A 10,384-nucleotide genomic window follows, 5' to 3' on the forward strand; every position below is an offset into this window, starting at 1 on the left:
TTATTTTATGCAGCCAGTTTCAGTCCTACAAGACCTTTCAAGTGTATTCTAGATTGGCAAAATTGAGTTTATTACGGCAGCTCATGAATTACAGAGATGAAGAGAGGAAATGGTTTCAATATATAATTATTTGAAGGACGACCAAGCAATGGGACCAACTCCTCTCTACTCACATACCTCTAATACCTCTCATACCATCACACGTTCTCTCACAGCGCAGAGAAGTGGAGGAAAGGAAATGTATTAGCGCAATTATAGCTTGTGAGGGTGCTCTCACTGCGATGTCAGTTGCTTTGGATAAAAGCGTCAGCTAAATGTCACCTGCTATGAACACATCCATCATGCTCAGCGACGCCTCGTGGTAGAGATGAGCTGAACGACCTGAAAAAAACATCACCAGCCCTCACAACCTCGTCACAGCGGTGGCTCGGCTATGACCTTTGACCTACTGTCTGCATTACATTATAGTTTTACATTTTTTACACTTAGCAGACGCTTTTATCCAACGTGACTTACAATAAGTACATTTGTCTAAAGTAAGTGAATCATCCATATATATGTATATACTGTATATATATATATATATATCAGTCATCATGAGAAGAAGAATCTATGTTAGGACCAGGGGCCATTGGCAGTCACAATGCTAGAAGAAGGAAGCATTATTATAAACAGCAGAGGAATTGTACAGAGGGGTAGTGGGGGGGGGGGGGTGAAGAGGTTTTTAGAAGGGACAGTTAAGATGCATGGGACTATAGTCTACGGCGGAAGATAGGTAGTGACTCTGCAGTCCTGACAGCAGATAGGTAGAGACTCTGCTGTCCTGACAGCAGATAGGTAGAGACTCTGCAGTCCTGACAGCAGATAGGTAGAGACTCTGCAGTCCTGACAGCAGATAGGTAGAGACTCTGCAGTCCTGACAGCAGATAGGTAGAGACTCTGCAGTCCTGACAGCAGATAGGTAGAGACTCTGCAGTCCTGACAGCAGATAGGTAGAGACTCTGCAGTCCTGACAGCAGATAGGTAGAGACTCTGCAGTCCTGACAGCAGATAGGTAGAGACTCTGCAGTCCTGACAGCAGATAGGTAGAGACTCTGCAGTCCTGACAGCAGATAGGTAGAGACTCTGCAGTCCTGACAGCAGATAGGTAGAGACTCTGCAGTCCTGACAGCAGATAGGTAGAGACTCTGCAGTCCTGACAGCAGATAGGTAGAGACTCTGCAGTCCTGACAGCAGATAGGTAGTGACTCTGCAGTCCTGACAGCAGATAGGTAGAGACTCTGCAGTCCTGACAGCAGATAGGTAGAGACTCTGCAGTCCTGACAGCAGATAGGTAGAGACTCTGCAGTCCTGACAGCAGATAGCCAGAGACTCTGCAGTCCTGACAGCAGATAGGTAGAGACTCTGCAGTCCTGACAGCAGATAGGTAGAGACTCTACAGTCCTGACAGCAGATAGGTAGAGACTCTACAGTCCTGACTGAAGATAGGTAGAGACTGCAGACCTCCAGAGACTCTCAGACGTATCCTTCTGATGTTGTAGAGGAAGAGTCTACATGAGCGTAGCTGTAGCTGTGATGTTCGCCGCACAGGATAAGTAGTTGTCAAGGATTCTTGGCTGTATGGGAGGAGTTCTCTACAGTGTTGGAGAGGACGGGCTCAAAGATCTCTACCCCTCTGACCCTAAACACAGGAGAACAACCTCTCTCTCAACACTAACAAGACCAAGGAGCTGGTGGTGGACTTCCGGTAGAAAGGATGGGAACAGGACCCCATTCACCATCATTGGGTCCGCCGTAGAGAAGGTCAGCAGTTCGAAGTTCCTCTGTGTCCACATCACTGACGACCACACCTGGGATGAGCACACCAAACAGGTGGTGGAAAAGGCACAGGTCCAACATCCTACAGGCCTTCTACAGAGGCACAACTGAGAGCATCCAGACTGGGAGCATCACTGCCTGGCACGGTAACTGTACCACTGCAGAGGGCGGTGCGGACAGCCCAGCGCATAAGAGGATGTGAGATATGAGCTTCCCTCCATCCAGGACATATACGACAAACAGCAGAGCCCGGAGGATCATCAAAGACCCCAGACACCCCAACCACAGTCAGTACGAACTACGAACTGATGCCGTCCAAAAGACGAAGCCTCTTCTGTAGCCTCAGGGCCAAAACTCAGTCTAACCAACAGCTACCTCCCCCAGACTAACCAACAGCTACCTCCCCCAGACTAACCAACAGCTACCTCCCCAGGCTAACCAACAGCTACCTCCCCCAGACTAACCAACAGCTACTTCCCCCAGACTAACCACCAGCTACCTCCCCCAGACTAACCACCAGCTACCTCCCCCAGGCTAACCAACAGCTACTTCCCCCAGGCTAACCAACAGCTACTTCCCCTTAGACTAACCAACAGCTACTTCCCCCAGACTAACCAACAGCTACCTCCCCCAGACTAACCAACAGCTACTTCCCCCAGGCTAACCAACAGCTACCTCCCCCAGGCTAACCAACAGCTACTTCCCCCAGACTAACCAACAGCTACCTCCCCCAGACTAACCAACAGCTACTTCCCCCAGACTAACCAACAGCTACTTCCCCCAGGCTAACCAACAGCTACTTCCCCTTAGACTAACCAACAGCTACTTCCCCCAGACTAACCAACAGCTACCTCCCCCAGACTAACCAACAGCTACTTCCCCCAGACTAACCAACAGCTACTTCCCCCAGGCTAACCAACAGCTACTTCCCCCAGACTAACCAACAGCTACTTCCCCCAGACTAACCAACAGCTACTTCCCCCAGACTAATCAACAGCTACTTCCCCCAGGCTAACCAACAGCTACTTCCCCCAGACTAATCAACAGCTACTTCCCCCAGACTAACCAACAGCTACTTCCCCCAGAATAACCAACAGCTACTTCCCCCAGGCTAACCAACAGCTACTTCCCCCAGGCTAACCAAACAGCTACCTCCCCCAGGCTAACCAACAGCTACTTCCCCCAGGCTAACCAAACAGCTACTTCCCCCAGACTAACCAACAGCTACTTCCCCCAGGCTAACCAACAGCTACCTCCCCCAGACTAACCAACAGCTACCTCCCCCAGACTAACCAACAGCTACCTCCCCCAGACTAACCAACAGCTACCTCCCCCAGGCTAACCAACAGCTACTTCCCCCAGACTAACCAACAGCTACCTCCCCCAGGCTAACCAACAGCTACCTCCCCCAGACTAACCAACAGCTACCTCCCCCAGGCTAACCAACAGCTACTTCCCCCAGGCTAACCAACAGCTACTTCCCCCAGACTAACCAACAGCTACTTCCCCCAGGCTAACCAAACAGCTACTTCCCCCAGGCGATCAGGCTCATAAACAAGCCCACAGAGGACGAATGTGACAAGGTAGGGCGAGGTCTCAGCACAAGACGTCAAGATTCTGAGCTTTCAAATGATGCGTCATATGTCGAAATCCAAAAAACGATGAAGAAGAAGATATGCGTATCTGAATGTCGGTTAGACCTCGAGTCAACTAACAGAGAAAATCCCCTTCAAGGTTTTCATACCTTTCACAAGCAGGTAATGGGTGGGAACAATAGCTGGTTAACTCCACCCCCCAACCAACCACTCCCCCAGGACAACCACACCCCCATCACACTAAGATGAGGTTTGTTCACATTGTCCAATCATTACCATGAAGGACTGTAACTCGATTTGAAACCCATTCAGATATTTGAGCAACAGCATTGGCTTTGTGTCTCTTTCATCATGAAGGGATATGAGACGCTCCACATCGAGTACTCCAGTACTCCAGGCTGAGTGTGTCTGAGTGTCATCTTCAGAGAGTTCTGGGGCCTCTGATTTTCTGTCAGATTTGAGTGGCCGTCATAAACATGAGAGTGATCAAACGAAGCTTTTCTTTTTTTATGTTTCACAGCCTATTCAATGTTTTATCGCCTCTAAGATTCCCATCACAGCCAGGGGGGTCTTTACTAAACAATCCATTATTCAGCTGAAATATTAACTTGATATAACAGACACATATTGCAGGAGGGATATTATCCATTGTAATAGTAATTTAAGAATAACAATGACTCAAATTGGAGAGGGAGTTACAGACATAATTACTGGACAGAGCTCTGAAACAGTCTCATACCCGTACTATACATCTTCAGCCACAGAAAGCTTTGTTCAACTTCATCTCTTGAATTAATTAAAGGATAATGTAAATGTTGACCGCTTGGCTTTACAATATGGCCGTATGACATTTGGATTGTAACACGAGACAGAGATGGGGAACCTCTTCTTCTAGAGTCTAGACAATATATGAGTTGATATTCTATACTACTACCACTACCACTACTACTACTACTAGTACTACTGCTACTACTAGTACTGCTACTACTACTACTACTACTACTACTACTACTACTACTACTACTAATATAATAATCTTTGGAGATATTCTTTGATATGCTGTACTGTACGTACTGAATTTTCTTTCGGTTTCCTTTAGCTCACTATCTGTCAATATCAGATTAAAGTGCAGTGAAACTAAAGAGGCAAACTAACTATCGTAGCCAAGAGAGACAATTTAGAGAATCAGATGGGGGTCAAACCATCCTGTCAAATTCGTTTTGACCAACAGTGGGATGGTATTCAGCCACTGGCTTCCACCAGAATGAAGCTGTAGTATATTTTGGCACAGATACACACACATAAATCATATAAACTGTATACGAATGTATAAGCTGTATAGGTTGCCTTTTGCTATAAGGTTCCTCCTGAACTGTGGGGGGATAGGATAAGATTTACGTCCCTTCGTTGAAGCCATGTGGGCATTCTAAAATGGCTCCTTGTGATCTGGGCCCTACCCCCTGACCTATAACCCAAGTGACATCATGTAAAGTCTGCCTAGTTTTCACACCTGGGGCATCTCTACAGTAAATGTGATTGGCTATTATTTTAAACTGTATTTGCATATCATGGTATACAAAAAAGGCCAGCCAGGGGCCTGGGCCCAGTCTCTCTCATCCCAGCAGGCTTCATCACCAGCTTGTAAACTGTACCTTTGTTTAATAAATAGTCTTAAAACTCAGTAGTTTATTCGTGATCTATCTCAAACAAGTTACTTAAGAAGCAGGAGGTAGAGGTTGTGTCTCAGGAGGTAGAGGCTGTGTCTCAGGAGGTAGAGGCTGTGTCTCAGGAGGTAGAGGTTGTGTCTCAGGAGGTAGAGGCTGTGTCTCAGGAGGTAGAGGCTGTGTCTCAGGAGGTAGAGGCTGTGTCTCAGGAGGTAGAGGTTGTGTCTCAGGAGGTAGAGGCTGTGTCTCAGGAGGTAGAGGCTGTGTCTCAGGAGGTAGAGGTTGTGTCTCAGGAGGTAGAGGCTGTGTCTCAGGAGGTAGAGGTTGTGTCTCAGGAGGTAGAGGCTGTGTCTCAGGAGGTAGAGGCTGTGTCTCAGGAGGTAGAGGCTGTGTCTCAGGAGGTAGAGGTTGTGTCTCAGGAGGTAGAGGCTGTGTCTCAGGAGGTAGAGGCTGTGTCTCAGGAGGTAGAGGCTGTGTCTCAGGAGGTAGAGGCTGTGTCTCAGGGGGTAGAGGCTGTGTCTCAGGAGGTAGAGGTTGTGTCTCAGGAGGTAGAGGCTGTGTCTCAGGAGGTAGAGGCTGTGTCTCAGGAGGTAGAGGCTGTGTCTCAGGAGGTAGAGGCTGTGTCTCAGGAGGTAGAGCCGCCGTCTAATGGGCAAGACACTAAAGCCCAAATTCCTTGGGCAAGACACTAAAGCCCAAATTGCTCCCAGTGAGTGGGGCCGGCGCCTTGCATGGTAGCTTGCCGCCATTGGTGTGTGGATGTGTGTGTGAATGAACTGGGTGAATGAGAGGCCGTTGTAAAGCGCTTTGGATAAAGGCGCTATATAAGTGTAGTCTGTTTACCAGTTACCATAGATACAAACAACCATGGAATTAAAATAACATTTTGGGCGCAGTGTTTATTTTGCCCACCCCTGACCCTTGACCTTTCACCTTTCACCAGGCTGGTGGGCTGGTAAGGTTTGGCAGTCGTAGGGTTGTGAGATACGGAGAATTAAGACGACGGCAGTGACCTTTTCCTCATCTGTTGAGTTCAGAATAGATTTCCAGATCCTTCTGCTTGTTTATAAAGCTCTCACTGGCACAGCACCAGAATATCTAAGAGACCTTCTGCTAGCATATCAGCCCAATAGAGCTCTCAGGTCTTCTGCTAGCATATCAGCCCAATAGAGCTCTCAGGTCTTCTGCTAGCATATCAGCCCAATAGAGCGCTCAGGTCTTCTGCTAGCATATCAGCCCAATAGAGCTCTCAGGTCTTCTGCTAGCATATCAGCCCAATAGAGCTCTCAGGTCTTCTGCTAGCATAGCAGCCCAATAGAGCTCTCAGGTCTTCTGCTAGCATATCAGCCCAATAGAGCTCTCAGGTCTTCTGCTAGCATATCAGCCCAATAGAGCTCTCTGGTCTTCTGCTAGCATATCAGCCCAATAGAGCTCTCAGGTCTTCTGCTAGCATATCAGCCCAATAGAGCTCTCAGGTCTTCTGCTAGCATAACAACCCAATAGAGCGCTCAGGTCTTCTGCTAGCATATCAGCCCAATAGAGCTCTCAGGTCTTCTGCTAGCATATCAGCCCAATAGAGCTCTCAGGTCTTCTGACGCTGGTTTTCTCTGGGTACCACATGTACAAAAGAAGAGATTTGGTGAGGCTGCATTCTCATTTTATGCTCCAGATTGTGTCTCACTGCCAGTTTACATTAGAGATGCAACCTCAGCACATATGTTCAAGTCAAGACTAAAAACCCATCTTTTTAATATTGCCTTTAAATAACTAAATCATTAAATGTTGATTATATAATGATTGGAGCACTTTGAGCTACAACGTCTGCAGGAAAAGTGCTATAGAAATAAAAGTGTATTATTATTATTAATAGTATTATTATTAGTAGTATTATTATTATTATTATTATTATCAGACCTCCGGTGGCAGATCTTATCTCTGGACTGTGTCAACGTCCACTGATGTCTGATGATGCGTTTACTGTTGTTTATCATCGCATCAGACACAGTCAAAGGTACCGTAACAATGCTTTGAGTCTAAAAGAAATGAAACCATTCCATGTTTCCCTCATTATAACGTCAGGTTTACTGTAGGCCCACTAGCCAGGGCCACTCCCTGTGCTGTGACAGCACAATGACTAACTGTACTATAACTGTACTATAACTGCATGTTAACATGATTAGAGTTCATGATGTCGAGTAGGTCTTTGGAAGGGTTACTTGTCAGATGTTGGTTCCTTTCTTACAGGAATGCTTATTATTATTCTCCAACCTAAATATTTTCTAACAAAAAAGTCTGTTGATGTGTCTGCTGAACGTAATCCTCCTGCTTATCACGTCAGCTTCTCTGTAACAGAGGTATCAGGACTAAGCCATTGAAATCATTCTTTGAAAGCCGCTGAAATCATTCTCCTTCTCCGAGGCGTTCGAGTGTACACTGAACCGATGCTCACCCAATGACTTATGTGTTTCTAGTACTTTCCGAGGACCCTCCGATTGCCAATTCAGTCTGGAAAGCCTGTAGTTTAATCCTTTTAACCTTGCATGAAATTAACCAGACACGAGGAGAGCCTTCAGCCCACAGTCTTGGATCCACAGAATGAAAACATGTTCTACTAAGCTGAGCGCTGTAGGAGCTCGCACTGCAGGATTAGGCCTGATTCCTTTTAAAATGTCAAATCAATTAAATTAATTAAGATTCCATTCAGTATTGGAATATAATATCTTCTAACTCAACTTCTTATTTCTTCAAAGGATTCGGCTACACCATGTTCCAGTAAACACTCTCTCTCTTTTTGTACATTTAGTTTTCTTTGTTGTTGTTTTGTTTTTATCGACATAAGAGGCTTTGCTCCTTTCGTATGAACTCAATGTTGCGCTGGGTGATGCTTGTTGATGTGAGGCTTGATGTGTATATTTATTATTATTTCTATGATTAGGTGATTACGTGCAACACAATGTGTGTATTGACGTCTTTACTTGGGAAATCAATTAGCAACATCACGCTAACATGTCGTTATTAGAAGTGAGACATGCAGGAGACGTTGTTCTATTGTAGATTTGCTGTTTGTTTTTTTTGTGTGAAAAGGAAAAGGATGACGTGGCGAATCACGAAGCTTCCTGATATGAATCAGAGATGCAGACTCTCTCCTCTATTCAAATCATAACAAAAAGTCGATAGACTGATCTTATATGATGATGTAATAAAACCCCAGCAATGAGTCTCATGGGCGTATTGTATTATACTTAATTGAAAATATCGGAGAAAGATGAGCAGTGAATCATAAGCTTGCATACTGTGGCGACTCCCTCTCAGAGCTGAATCAATGGCTGAACATTAAACACAGACCCTCTATGATACACAGACCCTCTATGATAAACAGACCCTTCTATGATACACAAACCCTCTATGATACTGCCATTAGACTGGTGGAGGCCACTGTTTTTATATTCTAGCTTTGTGGCTTTGAAGGTTAAACTCTCCAACTGTAATACAACGTTAAGATGGCTGTTGCTTACCGATAGAGACCACTAGACCTGACTACCTCCTCAGATGTTAACCCTAACACTAGAACAGCCATGGGTGGGGTCATTAACACTAGAACAGCCATGGGTGGGGTCATTTGACACTAGAACAGCCATGGGTGGGGTCATTAACACTAGAACAGCCATGGGTGGGGTCATTCAACACTAGAACAGCCTTAGGTGGGGTCATTAACACTATAACAGCCATGGGTGGGGTCATTAACACTAGAACAGCCATGGGTGGGGTCATTAACACTAGAACAGCCATGGGTGGGGTCATTTAACACTAGAACAGCCATGGGTGGGGTCATTAACACTAGAACAGCCATGGGTGGGGTCATTTAACACTAGAACAGCCATGGGTGGGGTCATTTGACACTAGAACAGCCATGGGTGGGGTCATTAACACTAGAACAGCCATGGGTGGGGTCATTAACACTAGAACAGTCATGGGCAGGGTCATTAACACTAGAACAGCCATGGGTGGGGTCATTTAACACTAGAACAGCCATGGGTGGGGTCATTTGACACTAGAACAGCCATGGGTGGGGTCATTAACACTAGAACAGCCATGGGTGGGGTCATTAACACTAGAACAGCCATGGGTGGGGTCATTAACACTAGAACAGCCATGGGTGGGGTCATTAACACTAGAACAGCCATGGGTGGGGTCATTAACACTAGAACAGCCATGGTTGGGGTCATTTGACACTAGAACAGCCATGGGTGGGGTCATTAACACTAGAACAGCCATGGGTGGGGTCATTAACACTAGAACAGCCATGGGTGGGGTCATTAACACTAGAACAGCCATGGGTGGGGTCATTTAACACTAGAACAGCCATGGGTGGGGTCATTAACACTAGAACAGCCATGGGTGGGGTCATTAACACTAGAACAGCCATGGGTGGGGTCATTAACACTAGAACAGCCATGGGTGGGGTCATTTGACACTAGAACAGCCATGGGGGTGGGGTCATTAACACTAGAACAGCCATGGGTGGGATCATTAACACTAGAACAGCCATGGGTGGGGTCATTAACGCTAGAACAGCCATGGGTGGGGTCATTAACACTAGAACAGCCATGGGTGGGGTCATTTAACACTAGAACAGCCATGGGTGGGGTCATTAACACTAGAACAGCCATGGGTGGGGTCATTAACACTAGAACAGCCATGGGTGGGGTCATTTGACACTAGAACAGCCATGGGGGTGGGGTCATTAACACTAGAACAGTCATGGGTGGGGTCATTAACACTAGAACAGCCATGGGTGGGGTCATTAACGCTAGAACAGCCATGGGTGGGGTCATTAACACTAGAACAGCCATGGGTGGGGTCATTAACACTAGAACAGCCATGGGTGGGGTCATTAACACTAGAACAGCCATGGGTGGGGTCATTAACACTAGAACAGCCATGGGTGGGGTCATTTGACCATTTACCTTGAGTAAATATGTTTTAATATCTTTACACTTGATCAAATTTCAGGACCCTCCTTTCATGACTTGTCCTAGATATGTGCGTTCTACCACCCAGTATCCTTACATTTTCAAAATCACATCAGGATAAGCTAGTATAAAGCTATTTTACAGTTTTTCTGTGTAGGAGGCAGGCTAATTTACAAGCTGGCCAACTAGTGGCCGTTGTGTGTAAATAGCAGCTTACCATTGTAAAGACTATGGTCTTTTGATAGTAGTTTTATAGTAGGTACAATAGGCACGGCTGTTCTAGTGTTATTTAAATGTTAAAATTAACTAAGTTAAGTTAGTTGGGGAGTCACGG

Source organism: Nansenia antarctica, assembly GCF_963989245.1.
Source record: "Nansenia antarctica genome assembly, chromosome: 4".
NCBI classification, from domain to species: domain Eukaryota; kingdom Metazoa; phylum Chordata; class Actinopteri; order Argentiniformes; family Microstomatidae; genus Nansenia; species Nansenia antarctica.